This window comes from Antechinus flavipes, chromosome X (assembly GCF_016432865.1).
Source record: "Antechinus flavipes isolate AdamAnt ecotype Samford, QLD, Australia chromosome X, AdamAnt_v2, whole genome shotgun sequence".
Lineage (NCBI taxonomy): Eukaryota > Metazoa > Chordata > Mammalia > Dasyuromorphia > Dasyuridae > Antechinus > Antechinus flavipes.
Genome location: NC_067404.1, coordinates 80,871,674 through 80,888,947, shown reverse-complemented (window position 1 = coordinate 80,888,947; position 17,274 = coordinate 80,871,674). Strand labels below are relative to the sequence as shown.

Genomic DNA, 17,274 nt, shown 5'->3' with positions numbered 1-17,274 from the left:
GAAATTGTCCCTTTAGTCATTTCTTATGGCACCCCAGTATTCTATTACATTCACACATCATGATGTGTTCTGTTACTCAGGTCAGGTCTTACCAAGTTACTCCCCCTATTCACTAAAATCCGGTGACTCCTTATTGACTCCGGAGTCAAATCCTCTATTTGGTTTTTAAAATTCTTCACAGCCTGGCTCGGTCCTACCTTTCCAATCTCTTTACACTTTGTCTCTCCCACATGCTGTATATTTATACAGTGACACTGCCTACTGGCTATTCCTTGAATAAAACTCTCCAGTTCTTAACTCCATAGCTTTTTTTGCTGAGTGTCTCCTATGTCTGGGATTCTTTCCATCCTCATCTCAGCCGCCTGGCTTCCTTCAAATCTCAGCTAAAATCTCACCTTGTACAAGTAATCTTTCCAGATCCTCCTTTATGTTAGGGCTTTCCTTTTGAGTTTACCTCCAGTTTACTCTGGATATTGTTTGTGCTTAGTTTTTGGCATGTTATCTCCCTCATTAAAGTGTTAGCTCCTTGGGGGCAGGGACTTCTTTTGCCTTTCTTGGAATCCCCAATACTTGGCACATAGTAGGCGCTTAATAAATTCTTGTTGACTTGACTTGATGGGCAGCCCTTTAGTTTCTAATTCTTTGCCACCACAGATAATTGTTAGCCATATTTTTGTACATATGCATTTTACTTGGTCTTTTGGGGGTATAGACTCAATAGTGTTATCACTGGGTCAAAGGTTATATCTAAACAATATCGTGACTTTTCATTCCCCCCCCCCTTTCCAGGGCATGGCCCATCATGAAGACTGTTAGATGGTTGATTTGGAGTACAGGTGGTTGTTTAAGGTCCAGCTGTGCCATAGTTGTGAGCCCCACAGATCTAGGATCCCAGGTAGGCTGAATCCATGTTAGGGGAAATCACTTGAGACATTTTCCTCCAGCATGAGAGAGTGCCTTCTGGGAATAGGAAACTGGAACAAAGTGCTGAGAAAGAGACTGTGGTGCTGCTCTGTCTTGGTTTACATTCCTGGGGCTTTAAATGTAGTTGCTCCAGAGCCTGGAGTAACATCCACCTTCAAGAGTCTGATCATGCACAAAGAGCAGCAAAAGAGAGAGAATCAATCCTTCCTTATGTATTGGCCCCTTCCCTTTCCCTGTAAATACATTCATCTCTCTCTAATCCTTAAAAACCTTCACTTGGTCCAGCCATCTCTACTAGTTACCATTCCATCTCTTTCCTCTCCTTTGGATGTAAACTACTTGAGAAAGCAGTCTCTGTGCTTCTACTTGCTCTTTCCTCAGTCTTTTCTAAATCCTCTGCAATCTGCCATCCATTTTTAATTCAAATGAAACTGTTCTTTCCAGAGTTGCCAATGATCTCTTAATGGCCAGATGAAATGGCCTTTTCTTTATCCTTCTGGACCTCTCCACTTTTTTTTAAATGTAATTTTTATTAACAATTATCTATTATGTCTCCCTTCCACTCCTCTCCCTGCCACTTAACACAACAACAACAAAAAGAAAGAATAAGAAAGTTCTCATTACAGATAGGTATAGTTAAGCAAAGCCAATTCCTGCATTGGCCATTGTTAGAGTCCAGCTCCAGTAGTGAAATAAGGGTGTGTAGCCGGGAGCCAGGCAGAGAGAAGTTCGATATGAACTGCTCAAATTTTATCAATCAGAAAGACAAATATATATGCCTCCAATGCTTATAGACTTGATACAAAATACACTCTTTGATATTCCTATATATTTTCTAACAAGCACAATCTACTGAGATGCAGATGAGTAAGTCTGAATCTTGGCTGCTTCAACAGAGATGTAAATAGTTGAGATACACATAAGAGCAAAATTATAATACCAATGTTCTCAAGTACCTTTCTCCCAAATGCCTTTAGTCTCCATTGTGGGATGCTTTTCCTGTCCTAAATTCAAAGTTATGTCTTTGATCCATTATTTAGCCGAGTTTGCATTTTGCTTCAGTCGCCATGTTTCTTATCAATATATTAATAAGCATGTTTCTGCTATTGTATATAGAAAAGGGAAGTTGGTGAGCCAAGGTATTGTAAGTATCAGAACCTGAAGTGGATTCTTAACCTCCTGGCCCTCTACAAGCCATGTCCCAAATGCTCTCTCATTCTGCATCTGGGGATGCATGAGGTTTACTCTAATTTGTCATATTTGATGATGTTGGATTCATTATGATTTCTCATTACATTGCTGTAGACCCAGGGAAGACAAGAGAAGGTGGAAGGGGCAACAGGGTGTGTGGAGATGTGGGGCAAAGATGTTCAGGGCAATGTGGGGGGAAAGATCAGGAGATCACAAGAAAGGGAAGAGAAATGTGAAAGGAAGAAAAGTTGGCAAGACCCTTCCATGGTGATGTGGGCCCTATGAAAATCTGGGGGTTACCCCCCTGGAGACCATAGACAGACCCTTCATACATCAAAGGAGGTGGACACTAGCACTTGAATTCGTATATTATGGGGGTGGGGAAGCCATTGAGCCATCTAATCTAAAAGGTTACTTTTTTTCCCATCAAATTATAAGTACTAATTACATGAAAAAGCAAATAAGAAATTTGACATCCCTTCATGGAGATAAGCGTCAGAGACCCCCATGAAAATCAGGGAAAGGCCCTCAGTGGAGATCAGAGACAGAACCCCCCATAGAGATCATGGTCAGAGAAGTCCCATGGAGATCTGGGACAAAGATCTCTGGTGGTAGAGACCCCTCCCCCCCCCAATGGAGATCAAAGGGACACCATGTAGATCAGAGTCCTTGAGACCTACCAAGGAGATCAAGGCACCCCTTGATCTTCTATGGAGATCAGGGTCAGAAATCCCCAATGGAGATCATGGGAAGACCTGACATGGAGACCAGAGGTAGTGACCCCCAGTTGAGATTATAAGCAGAGACACCCCATGACATCAGGGTCAAAGATCCATAAGGGTAGGGACCCCCCTCCCATGGAGTTCAGGGTCAAAGCCCATCAAAGAGGTCCAGATCAGAGATCTTCCATAGACATCAGGGGCAAAGACCTTCCCTGGAGATCAGAGATAGACACCCCCCCTTGAAGATAACAGGCAGACCCCCTATGGAGATCAGAGTCAGAGATCCTCTATGTAGATCAGGAAGAGACCCATCGTGAAGTGCAGTGTCAGAGATGCCCTATTGAGATCAGGGGCAGAGACTCCCCATAAATATCAGGGGGAGATGCCCCCTAGAAATCAAAGTTAGAGACCCCTCATGGAGAACAGAGTTAGACACCCCCCCCCTCTGTGGAGATCCAGGTCAATGACTTCCCCATGAAAATTAGAGAAGACCCCGCAATGGGGATCAGGGTCAGAGGCTACCAAGGAGATCAGAAGCAGACCCCCCCATAGAGACCAGAGTCAGAGACATTCCCTGGATATTAGAGGCAGACCCCCCCATGGAAATGATGGGATGAGATTGGGGAACAATGAGGCATAGAAAGTGGTAGACCCAAGACAAGAAAAGATGGAAGGGGGCAGCAGGATATGTGGAGATGTGAGGCAAAGATGTTCAGGGAAATGTGGGGGGAGATATCAGGAGGTCTGAGGAAGGGAAGAGAAATGTGAAAGGAAGAAAAGCTGGCAAAGGTATTTGGGCAGAGATCCCTCCATGGAGATGAGGGGCATAGACCCCCATGGAGATCAGTTATCTCCATGGGGGTCTGTCCCTGGAAATCAGAATTGGAGACCCCTCATAGAAATTAGTGAGAGTTCCTGCATGGAGATCAGGAAGACCCTTATGGAGATCAGTGGGAGACCTCCCCATGGAAATCAGTGATAGGCCCTCCCATGGAGATCACTGGAAGTCCATCCATGAAGATTGAGGTGAAAGACTCCTCCATGGAGATCAGAGACAGAGACTCCCCATGGATATCAGGAGCACAGACTCCCCATGGAGATCTGGGTTAAAGACCCCCCCAGGGACATCAGAGGAAACCCCCATGGAGTTTCCCCTCCAGGGGGGAGGCAGACCCCAACTCTGGAAATCAAGTTTAGAGACCTATAGAGATCCAGATTAGAAACCCCACAGGGAGATCAGGGGGAGACCCTCCATGGAGATCAGGGTCAGAGCTACCTGAAGGAGATAAGAGGCAGACAGTCCCATGGAAATCAGGGGAAGACCTTCTAGAAATCAGGGTCAGAGACTTCTCATGGAGATCACTAGCAGTCCCCCCCCATGGAGACAGGGATGAGAAACCCCCCATTAAGATTCAGGTCAAAGACCCTGCCATGGACATCAGGATCAGCACAGGCAGACACCCCATGAAGATCAATGTTAGGGACCCTCTGTAGAGATCAGGGACAGACCCCCATGGAGATAAGAGAAAGACCCCCCATAGAGAACAGAAGTAGGCCACCCATCGAGATCCCAGTCAAAGATCCCTCATGGACATCAGGGTCAGAAGTACCCCCCCATGGAGATCAAAGACAGTCTCCCCCCCTCACTCCATCGAGATCACAGGCAGACACCACCCCCATGGACATAAGAGCAACCCCCGCTCAAAGTGAACACATACAGAATCTTCTTTGGATATCAGAGTCAGAGATAAGCCATGAAGATCAGGGCAGCCCCCTCCCATGGAGATCAAAGATAGATTCCACCATGGAAATCAAGTTTAGAGAACTCCATTTAAAACAGGGTCAGAAACTCCCCCATGGAATCAGGGGAAGACCCCCATGGAGGTAAGAGTCAGACCCCACATGGAGATCATGGGATGAGATCAGGGAACATATGAGGAATAGAGAGCTGTAGACCCAGGGAAGACAAGAGAAGGTAGAAGAGGGCAGCAGTGTGAGTGGAGATGTGGAGCAAAGATGTTCAGGGAAATGTGAGGGGAAAAATCAGAAGGTCACCAGGAAGGGAAGAGAAATGTGAAAGGAAGAAGTTGGCAAGGTTATTTGAAGAGAGGCACTTCCATGGAAATGAGGGGCAAAGACCCCCCCCCCCAGGGAGATGGGTGGTAGAGACCCCCCATGGACATGAGGGGTAGAGACTCCCCATGGAGATTGAGGTTAGAGATCCCCCCATGGACATCAGAGGTAGACTCCCATGGAGATTGGGGGCAGACTCCCCCATGAAGATCAGGGTCAAAGAAATGACACGCATAAGAGGCAGATCTCTACATGGAGATCAGGATCAGAGACCCCTCATGGAAATTAGTGGGAGTTTCTCCATGGAAATTAGGAAGACCCCTATGGAGATCAGTGGAAGATGCCCCATGGAGATCACTGGCAGTCCACCCATGAAATTTAGGGTGAGAGACCCCTCCACAGAGATCAGGGGCAGAGACACTCCATGGAGATCCTGGTCAAAGACCTTCCATGGACATCAAGGGAAACCCCCTTGGGGATCACAGGCAGTTCCCCACCTCGGCAAGTCAAGTTTGGAGATCTCCTATAGAGATCTGGGACAGAAACTCCACAGGGAGATCAGGAGGATACTCTCCATGAACATAAGAGGTAGATCTCTCCATGGAGTTCAGGGTCAGAGACCGCTCATGGAGATCACTGGTAGTGCCCCCATGGAGATAGGGATGAGAGACCCCCATTGAGATCAGGGAAGAATCCCATGAAGATCAGCGACAGGTGTCACATAAAGATGAGAGGTAGACATCCCCCATTGAGATCTAGGGCAAAGACCCTTCATGGAGATTAGGGGAGAAACCTCCAATGAAGATCAGAGACAGACCCCTGTGAAGATCAAAGCAGAACTCCCATGGAGACCTGGTCAAATGTCCCAAGGGCTAGAGTCTCTCAGTAATGGTGACGAAGATCCCCTAAGTACATCAGGGTCCAAGTCAACCCAAGAAAAGGCACTCTTTATGTAGATTGCAGAGATTCCCCCCATGTATCCCACTCCCATGCTGGGGATCCATGGGGATCAGGGACAGAGACCCCACTGTGGAGATTTGAATCAAATATCCCTAGGTTGAGGAAGAGACTCCCCATGGAGATCAGTCAGAGAAGTCCATGGAGATAGGCAAATACCCCACCCCATGCAAATCAAAGGGGGATCTCCCATGGAGGTCAGAGGTTGACCCATGGAAATCAAGTTTAGAGACCCCTTATGGAGATCAGGGGGAGCCCCTCCATGGACATCATAGGTAGACCCCTCTTTGGAGATTGAGGGAGACCAGCATGGGGATTAGGGTCAGAGAAACCCAATGGAGATAAGAGGCAGACACTCCCGTGGAGATCAGGGAAGAACCCCATGGATATCAGAGACAAATACCTCATGGATATGAGAGGGAGACCCCCCACATAGAGATCCAGGTCAAAGACCCCCCATGGAGATTAGGGTCAAAGATCCATAGGAATGGGACCCCCCCCCACCATGGAAGTCAGGGTCAAAGACCATCATGGAGGTTAAGATAAGAGATTCCCTCATAGAAATCAGGGGAAAGACCTTTCTTGGAGATCACAAGCAGAAAAGAAGCAGACCCCTTCCATGGAGGTCAGAGGGAGACCCCCCTTGGAAATTGGGGTTAGAGACCCCTCATGGAGAACAGAATTAGACCCCCTACCATGGAGATGATGGGATGAGATTGAGGAACACATGAGGGATAGAGTAGTGTAGAACCAGGGAAGACAACAGATGGTGAAATGGGGCAGCAGCGTGTGTGGAGATATGGGGAAAAGATATTCAGGGAAATATGGGGGAAAGATCAGGAAGTGTGAGAAAGGGAAGAGAAATGTGTAAGAAAGAAAAGTTGGCAAGGATATTTAGGCAGAGACCCTACATCAGTCCCCCCATGGAGATCAGGGGCAGAGATGCCCAGTGGAGAGCCAGGTAAAGAATGTCCATTGAGATCACAAGAAAGACCCCCATGGAGATCACAGGCTGACCCACCTCCATGGAAATCAAGTTTGGAGATCAGGGTGAGACCCTTCATGGATATCATAGCTAAACCCCTCCATGGTGATCGAGGGAGGCCCCTATGGAGATGAGGGTCAGAGACCCCTCATGGAGATCATTGGGAGACCATTGAAATCAGGGAAAAACCCCATGGATATCAGAGACAGCTACCCCATGGAGATGAGAGGGAGACCTCCCATAGAGATCTGGGTCAAATATGCCAAGGGGAGAGTTCCTCAATGAAGATTGGGGCAGAGAATCCCCATGGAGATAAAGGTCAGAGACCCCTCACGGAGATAAGAGTCCAAGACACCACAGAGACAGAGACTTTATGTAGACTGGAGAAGAGATCCCCTATGTAGAACAGTGTGGGAGATACCCCATGGAGATCAGGGGCAAATGGACCAAATGTCCCTAAGGTTAGAGACCCTCAATGAAGGTTGGGGAAGAGACTTCCTGTGGAGATCAAGGTCAAAGAATTCCATAGAGATCAGAGACACATACCTCATGGAGATGGGAGGTAGACCCTCCATAGAGATCTGGTCCAAAGACCCCCTGGAGATCAAGGGCAGAGACCCTACCATGGAGATCCGGGTCAAATTTCCATAGAAGTAGAGACACTCAATGAAGGTTGAAGAAGAGACTCCCGATGGAGATCAGGGGCAGAGACCTCCATGGAGATAAGGGGCAAATACCCCATCATGCAAATCAAAGGTGGACCCCCATGGAGACCAGGGTCACAGAGCCCCCCCCCCAGTGAACATCAGGGCAAAGACCCCCCCCCCCCATGGAGATCAGGAGCAGACCCTTCCTGTGGAGATCATGGGATGAGTGATAGACAGTAGAGCCAGGGAAGAGAAGGTGCTAACTCGGTCATCACAGGCAGGGATCATGTTTGTACCTTTTCTGTACTCCTGACATTTAAATCATTGTGTGGGAACATAGGATGCACCTAAATGCTTGTTACTGTGGGAAGCAACAGTTAGGAAGAACTATAAATCCTAGGGTTTTTGGCTAACCTATGCATTTCCAGAGCAGGTTCAGGGTTCTGAGAGCTTTTGTTTGTTCGTTTATCCATTCCTTCATTCATTTGCTTATTCATTTGTTTATTATCATTTATAGTCTATTAAAAATGATGTTTTCACATCTAGTATTCACCCCCAGAGGGTCCCTGGAGTAGCTGCTGAGCTCTTTGAGACTTTCAGAACAACTGGCTGTATTCACCCTTTCAGTGCCACTTCTTTGTTGGGAGTGTTGATGTCCTTTTTTTGACTCTAGAGAGAATCTGCAGCATCTAATCGAGTCTCTTGGCTTGATGGGATCCCCCCCTGTTCATGTCCCACCCTCCCCTACCCCTAATGCCCCTTACCCGCTGTTTTTCATTTAACACAGTACACAGACATACTTGATAAAAGTTTTAATCAGAAGAATGGAAATCGACCACAGGCTGTTGGGGTGCTTTAGGTATTTCCAAGAAACAAGCTCCTCCTTCCCAGACACAGTCATTTATTTTCTTAGTCCCACTAGGAGTAGAGAATTCAACATGGGGAATGAGCTTGGAGTTGTATTTCAATGCAGGATATCTCTGGAAAAGGAGCAGAAGCAGGGGTTGGGCTTCCAGAGCACCCCGCTCCCCATTTCCTATTTTCTTTATGTCAGATAGCCACTCTCCCTGCCTGAGCAACACCTTGTGCTTAAACTCCCTTGCTTCAAATGCTTGTATTTAATTTTGTTTCATTTCATTCCATTTCTATCTTTTTAATACTATGCAAGTCTGAGAGAGTGTCCCTTCCACAAGGGACATAAATCACCTGACCATCACAGGCCTGTAAAAAGGCAACACATGAACACATGATCTTTTCTGAGCGGGGTGCCATTTTAGTTAGCTCTCTGCTTGGGGTCAAACTTGGGCCCCTCTTTAGTTCCCATTCTTTAGGTGTCTACATTGGGTGGGGATATGTCTACTGCCAGAGCTCTCTGAGAGGAGCATTAAAGTTGAGACCCACAGGGTTATAGACGGTGAGAGCTGACAGGAACCTCAGCTTTCATGTGATTCAAGCTATACATGCAAGGAATCATCCTGGTAATGCCCTTTACTGATCCTGAGCACTGGGCTGCGGGAGCTGGATTCCATTTAGCACTAATCTTTTTCTTGCACAAGCTTTTTTTGTTCCAAACTGTTCTCTTTTTACAAAATGGGAAAGTTTTAAAGTAAATTAAGCTAAATTATAACTTCATACAAAGATTACTTGTTCTGCTTGGAGGAAAAAAGAGACATAGTCATTCTCTCCTTTTTGCTGGCTGATGGTAACTAAGTAGAGGGAAAGGCACAGAGCCTGGCAACACAGGGTACAATGCTGGGAGGGATGAAAGAATGGGGGGCATATACACGTGGATTGGGAGCATAGTTCTCCCTCCCTTCCCTATTTGCGGGACTGTGAGAAGGCACCCAAAGCTTACTTGCTGATCCCTCCCACTATCCCCTTATCCTTCAGACAGTCCTCACTAACCATCCCAATACTTTCCACTTCCTCGAGGAATCCATAGACATGTCTCATGTCATAGGGCACAGATGCTACCTCTCATTATTCCTTAGTTCCAATCAACAGCAACAACGGGATTTGATGAAGGATTTATTTCATTTGTGTCTAATTTGTGGTGGAAGAGCTATATCTCCACTCCAAACCCATAGCAAGACACCTGGAATTATTGTCCCCCCAAAATTTCCCAGTGTCAGCTCTGATGACTGGGTGTTCATTCTTTGCAGTTGATGAGAATGAGAAGAGGGAAGGGAGCTGACAGTTGTGGGTTGGTGCTCTCTCCTTTATAGCAGTGGAGGGAGTGTCTTGAGGACTGCGGCTTGCTCCCTTTTTCCTGCTGGTAGGGGAAGGATGGGGTGGGATTCACTATCATCCTGGATGTACATATAGTGAAGATACTTCCTGGGTTCAGGAAAAGGATCCAACATGAATATACACTTGTGATGAGGTTCTACCCCACCAGTGGGAGCTGTTTTGTCCCATCCTTATCCTCTCCCATCTTCCTCAACCCCTGAGGCACACTGATGAAATGGACAACAGTCTTAGTTTCTGTGCTTCCAATTCTAAAGCTGCTTGACACTCTCAATTTGATTCTTTCAGGATGTGAAGAATTTTCTTTTACATTTTGTAAGCAAATCCTAGAGTTCCAGGATTAGATTACTCAGTTAATAAAATTCTTTCTCCACTGTGTTAATGTTTTCAGAGAGAAAATATGATTTTGGGGACTGCTTTTACCGACTCCTCTAAATTTTGGTAAGTTTCTCCTAATCATCCTAGCATTCTAGGATTAGATTACTCAGTCAGTACTATTCTTTTTCCATCATGTTAATGTTTTCAGAGAGAAAATATGATTTTGGGGACTGCTTTTACCGACTCCTCTAAATTTTGGTAAGTTTCTCCTAATCATCCTAGCATTCTAGGATTAGATTACTTAGTACTATTCTTTTTCCATCATGTTAATGTTTTCAGAGAGAAAATATGATTTGGGGGACTGTTTTCACCAACTACCCTAAATTTTTGGAAAATTGTCTTGTGATCATCATCATTTCTCTGTGACAATGGCAAAGGCTGCATGAAATACTTGGAATTGAACTTGGTCCACACAGTTCCTGTGCCACTATGCTGAAGCCCCACTAGGTAGGTATGATAGTAATCATCCAAAGAGAGAGGGAAGCATATGAATTGTTGACTACGTGACATTATTGCAGCCATTACCCTAGAGGCACCATTAGACTTGCCCTGGTACCTCCGCCAAATAGCCTTTCTCAAATGTTTTAGCATCTCCATTGGCTACAAGAGGGGACTCAGTCTGAACAAACTCAGACTAGTTCCCTTCCCATGGAGGCTTGTGGTCCTGGCCTGCTCCTTAATTTAAGTTAAAGGTGCAATACATATATCTCAGTAATAAGAAAAATAAAATCTACGGCCATACTCTGCCCCAATTCTGGAATTTCCTTATTCTGGATAACTCATTCATAAAATGCAATCAATATAAAGTGGTCATGTTTAAAAAAAAAACAACAGCACAAACACAAGGTGAAAAATTTCAGAGCTCCTAGATGTGATACTTGGCCCTTAATCATATTTAGACTACTCCTCCTGCTTTTCCTCCCAGGCTTCCTTTCTGGGGTGCTGGAGGGACAGTCCTCAAGCATTTCATGTCTTTCCCTCCCTTTCCTCCCCAAAAATCCTAAGAAACAGTAAGGAGAGAAACTGAATATGCAGGCCATGCTCTGCAGCTTTGAGTTTCTGGGGTCAGCTCCTTCATCTCACCTCAGGGTTCTCAGACTGTCTCTGAAAGATTGGAAATATTTTGTTCTAATGCTTTTGGCCTGAGCCTTTAACAATGTTTTTTATTCAGTATCAGTTGCCAGTGCTTGTGGGTAGATTATTGCCTCCTTTTAACCAATTGACATCAATTTCCTGATACAAAGATCTATTCACTGGGAAGACACAGTAACAACAGAAGGATATTCTCCCCCCAAAGTCCAGGGCATATATTCCCCCAAACCACTTTAGTTCTTGAGGAAAGTGAGATCAAACTTAAAGCTTTTCCTCCAATGCATTTGTGTGCCATGTTAAATTCTGAACGTGGTACAATCAATGGACAGAGTTGCTTTCTTGCTTGTAGGACCTGGTGTCTTGGCTGTCCCTTGGGGCCGTGCTGGCAGACTAGGCTTGGCAGATTACCAAGTTTGTCTTGGACTCAAGCTCGCGAACCTCCAGTAGCTTTTCTGAACTTTCCAATGTCACAAGGTCCATTCCAGTCCCGATATAAGTTCATCTAATGGAGGTAAGAAACAACAAACCATTAGTGGGATAAGTAGGCTATTGGTACTAGTGCTCTCTCCCTATGTGGAAACTTAAGAGTACTCCTCAGCTAAACACAGCCAGGCAGGACTGAAGAAGAAAGAGCTTCCCTTTTACTTGTATTATATTTTGAATGTACACCTAGTTGTGCTCAGCAGCCAAACGTCTTACTTCACTGGGTGGCAAGTTGAAAAGTTATAGGATACCTGCACATGTTTCAAAGGCAGGGAACAAGATCTGCCCAGAAGCAGATTTACTCTGTCTCCACATAGAGCAGCCAGAACAAGGTACATGATTGAAATGGGGAAATCCCAAAGGTTCCCCCATCTAGATTCTTTCTTACCTTTCTCCCAGTTATTCCTCCTTCCCTGTCCTTTCTATTAATTATCCCACCCTCCTTTCTTCTCTCTCTCCTTTTTTGGTCTACCTCCCTCCCTTTCACATCTTGCCTCCCTTCTATTCTGCTTTTTCCCTCCTCTCTTCATCTTTCCAGTCTTACTTCCCTCTTGGCTTCCCAGTCTACCTCCTTTTCTCCCTTGTGTTCTTTATTTTCTTCCCTCTATTTTTCTCTTTTGCTTCCTTTTATAACTCTTTTTTCCTTCCCCCCTCTGTCTCTCCTTTTTATCATTTTCTCAAATTGTAAATTTTTCTTGGTATCATTTGTCTTTATATTATCAATGCCCCTCTTAAAAAGAAAGGTTAGACACTCTAAAATTCTCTAAGGAGAGCTCTGTAGAATACTGGATTTCCCCTGGATTTCTCAAGCTCTTTCTTTCCATCCCCCTCCCGAGCTGCTCATCTGCCTGCCAGTAATCAACTTACTCCTCCAAAAAAAGGTCCAGTTGCAAGAAAACAGTTCCTTCTCGCCGGACAACTCTTATTCGAAGTCTCTGGATCTCCTGGATTCGTGAGGTAGCCACCAAAGCTGTAAATGTTCACCTCTCAGGATTGCTGTTTGCTGACCTGTGGCCAGGGAAATAGATACAAACCCAGAGGTTTGTGTCAGGCTTACTGGGCAGGCCCATACTTTTGTAGATACCACAGATGCTGATGGAAAAATAGAAGACAGGGCATTCCCCTCCCAACTCTCTTCTCTCCCTCAGGGCTAAGTCTGATGGAGAACTGGGAAAATCAAAGTAAGGGCCTTTCCCTCCCCAACTATGTTTCTGTAGCTTTCACTAGTATCATTTCCTTTCTTCCTTCCTTCATCCCTCCCTTCTTCCTTCCTATCTCTCTTTCTCTCTGTCTTTCTATTTGTCTCTGCCTGTCTCTATCTCCCTTCAATTCATTCTCACTGTCTTCTTCCCATAGTCTTACTGTCTCTGTCTCTATTTTATAGTCTTTCGAGCTCCATGTCCCTTCATCCTTCAATGGTTTTGTCTCCTCTACTAGGTGTCTTTTCCCTTCATTTTTACACACCATCATCTTGTCTCTAAATTCATGTTCTCTAATTTTCTCTTGTTATGTTTCCTTTACCTAGTTCACTTTTCTCGCTGGCTTCATATCTGGTTCTTTTCTTGCTTTGACTCGTTACCTCAATACCTAGCTCTCCCATTACTGTCTTTTTGTTTTTGTAGCACTTCACTAAGGGAGGACTTTTTGTCCCCTTTACCTTTCTATTCTTTCTCATGTTATCTTCTTCTCTGTGTGGTGGTGAACATTACTAGGATCATGAATGAGGATGAGCCTGAGTCCTTTTAGTGGACCCCATTGCCCTGACTCCTTGCTAAAGAACACACACACACACAATCAGTGGCTCCTCATATGTCCCCCTTGATTGGGATCAATACCAAAAAAGGACTGGTCACTGATCCAAGGAAAGCTGTTCACTAAAAGGCAAAGAAAGGCCAAACCTTCATCCTCTCTTTCTCTTATTCTCTTTGAGGAGGCCTGGGACTTTCCCTTTGATTTCCCAAAATCAGGAAGAAAAGAATTTGGATTTTTTTTCCTTCTCCTTTTTCCAGCTTCAATTTCTTATTCTCTTGGAAATGTCTACCATCTCCCAGAAGGGTGTGGTTAGAAAAAAAAATCTCCTTTTGGACAACTAGTGCCTGATTCAAAGCCACTGGACCTTGGCTCCCCTCCTGCAGGTTCATCTTCCCCCTCTGTCACTGCATCTATTCCTTGATCCCTCAGTCCCTCCCTCTGGACCACCATGATTATTACCTGTATTCCTTCATCATAGATCCAATTCAGCTGTTCCTTGATCCGTTGCATCTTCTCCATGGAATCCAGCGCTGTGATCCGTCCGTCGTGTAGCTCCATTTGGGTCTCTCGTGGTCACTCCTAACCCTCCTTCTGTTCTTTTATCTTTCTTTCCCTCCTAGAATTCTTTATTATTCCCACCCTCATTCTACCCTATCCCTTGCATCTGTATTGCTGGTATAAACACCTAACTCCCCCCTCTTTCCACTCTGTCTCTCCCTTTCTGTTTGTCTATCTCTCTCCCCACTCCTGTCTCTGTCTCTTCCCTCCTGCCTGTCTGTCTCTCTGAGTACCTCCCTGCTGGTATACACACCTAACTCCCACCTGTCCCTGCAAATAATGCATTCGTCCCTGTCTAAGCCTCTCCATTAATCCATATCTCCCCAGCCAATTCCAGTATGTTTTTCTAAGCAGGTAATTCTGACTTGGGACTTGACTTTACACTTCCATTTCTCACTTGGGTTGTTTTTCCAAGTATCTAAACCTTACTTTTTAGATTTGCACTTTCACCTGAATCTCAATGTCAGGATCTCAGCAAATATTCCATATCTAATTCTCAATATAGTCGTTTGCTTTTCATTTTCCAGCTCTTTGTAATCACAATATTCTTGCTACTTTTGCCTCAATATTCATTCATCTGTTACTATCTAGGCCTTGCCATCCATTCACGTCTCCTTTCTTCAGCTAATCTAAAGATCCTTTCATCCATGGCTCTGTCTAACCATTTCATTTCAGTCTTGCCAATTGTTCTCACTTCATCTTGCATTGTAGAACTCTTGTCATTCCTTCCTTCCTTCTAATTTTGATTTTGACTATTAATCGCCTTTCATATTCCAAAGCTCACTTTGTGGATTTCTCCATTAGCCTGTCTTTCACTAGCCTGTCACAATCACTGTCTGGATTGCTATAAACATCCCTATATTCTTCCCTAGACCTCTCCTTGCACACTTTCCTCTCTATTCGTGTTTTCACTGATTTCAATGCTTCATGGTTAAGGCTTCTCCTTTCACTCATACATGCATCTTCAGCCAAGAATCTCTCATTTAGTGTAACTCTTTCCATGTATTTTTATCTCTCTTACCATTTTTTCTTTGTGATTCCAATTTCTCCACAAATTCATTTCTTGATGTCTTACACTCTCTTCCATTTTTCTTGGGTTTTTAATATTAGCATTCACTATAACATGTTTCTCTTGGGCTATTCAGCCATGGGTTTTGCAATGCTGAATTCTCTCTAACTTTTTATTACTTTATCTCTAAGTGTTTAGCCTAAGAGATCCGTTTCTGTCTCATTCTCTATAACAAGATTCATTTTGTTCATTTATCTCTTCCCTGCTTTGTCAGTCATCTTACATTTCATACTGTTCATCCACTTTCTGCTAGTTAGATCTCTCTGTCACCTTACCTACAGCCCGAATTTCTCCATTCACACGTTCAGTGCCTGTGTATCAATCATTGTCACCCTCTCTATCTATCTTTCTCCATCAGTTTTTCTCTCCCTGTATCTTTGTTTTTGACCATTCACCTACCATTTCCTGGTTAATTTTCTCTAATTATGTAATGTTCCCTTGCTATTTCAGTATACCCATCCATCTCTCACTCAAGTGGTCACTCTGTTGATTTGTCTTTTCCTCCATCCTCCTCCTTCCCCCCTCTTCCTCTCTTCCCTCTCTCCCTCGGGTATCTCTCTCTCTCCCCTCACTATTTCTTTCTCTCCCCCCTCTATCTCTCTTACTCTGTTTCTGTCTCTTCCTTTCTGTCTGTCTGTCTGCCTCTTTCCCCCTCTTGTCTTTTGTCTCTCTCTCCCCTTTCTATCTATGTCTCTGTCTTTCCCCTCCTCTTATCTCGTTCACTGTCTCTCCCTTTCTGTCTCTCTCCCCACCTCCTTTGTCTATCTCTCTCTCACCTTCTCTTTCACTCTCTCTCACTTTCCCCCTCCAGTCTGTCTTTCTGTCTCAGTCTCTCTCCCCCCTCCTCTCTTTCCCCACTCCTATCTTTCTCTCTCTTCCCCTCCTATCTCTATCTCTCTCCCCTTCTCTATCTCTGTCACTGTCTCTCTCCCCCCTCCTATCAATGACTCTTCTCCCCTATATCTCTTTCACTCTGTCTCTCCCTTTCTGTTTGTCTGTCTCTCCCCACTCCTGTCTCTGTCTCTTTCCTCCTGTCTGTCTGTCTCTCTCCCCCTCCTGTCTCTGTCTCTCTCTCACCTTCTCTTTTGATCTCTCTCGACCTCCCCTTCCTGTCTCTATCTCTCACCTCCTGTCTTTCTGTCTGTGTGTCTCCCTCTGTCTCTTCCCCCCTCCTGTCTTTCTTTCTGCCTCTCCCCCCTCCTCTCTCTGTCTCTCTCCCCTCCTTGATCTCTGTCACTCTGTCTCTCTCTCCTCACTCTCTCTGTCTCTCCCCTCCTGTTTATCTTTCTCTGTCCCCCTCCTGTCTCTGTCTCTCTCTCACCTTCTCTTTCACTCTCTCTCTGCCTTCTGTCTCTGTCTCTCCCTTCCTGTTTGTCTTTCTGTTTGTCTGTCTCTCTTCCCCCCTTTTGTCTATCTGTCTCTTTCTCCCTCCTATCTGTCTCTCTCTCTCCCCACCCCTATCTGTCACTCTCTGTCTCTCCCTTTCTCTCTCTCTCTCCCCTCCTTTCTATTTTTCTGATTATCTCTCTCCCCCCTCCTATCTATGTCTCTGTCTTTCCCCTCCTCTTATCTCTTTCACTGTCTTTCCCTTTCTGTTTCTCTCCCCTCCTCCTTTCTCTATCTCTCTCTCACCCTCTCTTTCACTCTCTCTTGCTCTCCCTCCTCCTGTCTATCTTTCTTTCTGTCTCAGTCTCTCTCCCCCTCCTGTCTCTCTTTCCCCACCTATATTTCTGTCTCTCTCCCCTCCTCGATCTCTGTCACTCTGTATCTCCCTTTGTCTGTGTCTGTGTCTGTCTCTGTCTCTGTCTCTGTCTCTCTCTCTCTCTCTCTCTCTCTCTCTCTCTCTCTCCCCTCACTCCTATCTGTCTCTCCCCTCCTGTTTATCTTTCTCTGTCCCCCTCCTGTCTCTGTCTCTCTCTCACCTTCTCTTTCACTCTCTCTCTGCCTTCTGTCTCTGTCTCTCCCTTCCTGTTTGTCTTTCTGTTTGTCTGTCTCTCTTCCCCCTTTTGTCTATCTGTCTCTTTCTCCCTCCTATCTGTCTCTCTCTCTCCCCACCCCTATCTGTCACTCTCTGTCTCTCCCCTTTCTCTCTCTCTCTCCCCTCCTTTCTATTTTTCTGATTATCTCTCTCCCCTCCTATCTATGTCTCTGTCTTTCCCCTCCTCTTATCTCTTTCACTGTCTTTCCCTTTCTGTT

At 45.3% G+C, this 17,274-nt stretch overlaps 1 long non-coding RNA gene across 1 annotated transcript; it reads right to left on the bottom strand.

Annotated features, from left to right (window-relative positions):
- Positions 1 to 8,296: 8,296 nt before the first annotated feature.
- Positions 8,297 to 16,909, bottom strand: LOC127542875 (uncharacterized). The gene is made up of 3 exons (XR_007948907.1): positions 13,911 to 16,909; positions 12,567 to 12,707; positions 8,297 to 11,718 (listed from the first exon to the last, which is right to left on the bottom strand). It is a non-coding gene; the product is annotated as an uncharacterized LOC127542875 (long non-coding RNA).
- Between the last annotated feature and the right edge of the window lie 365 nt (positions 16,910 to 17,274).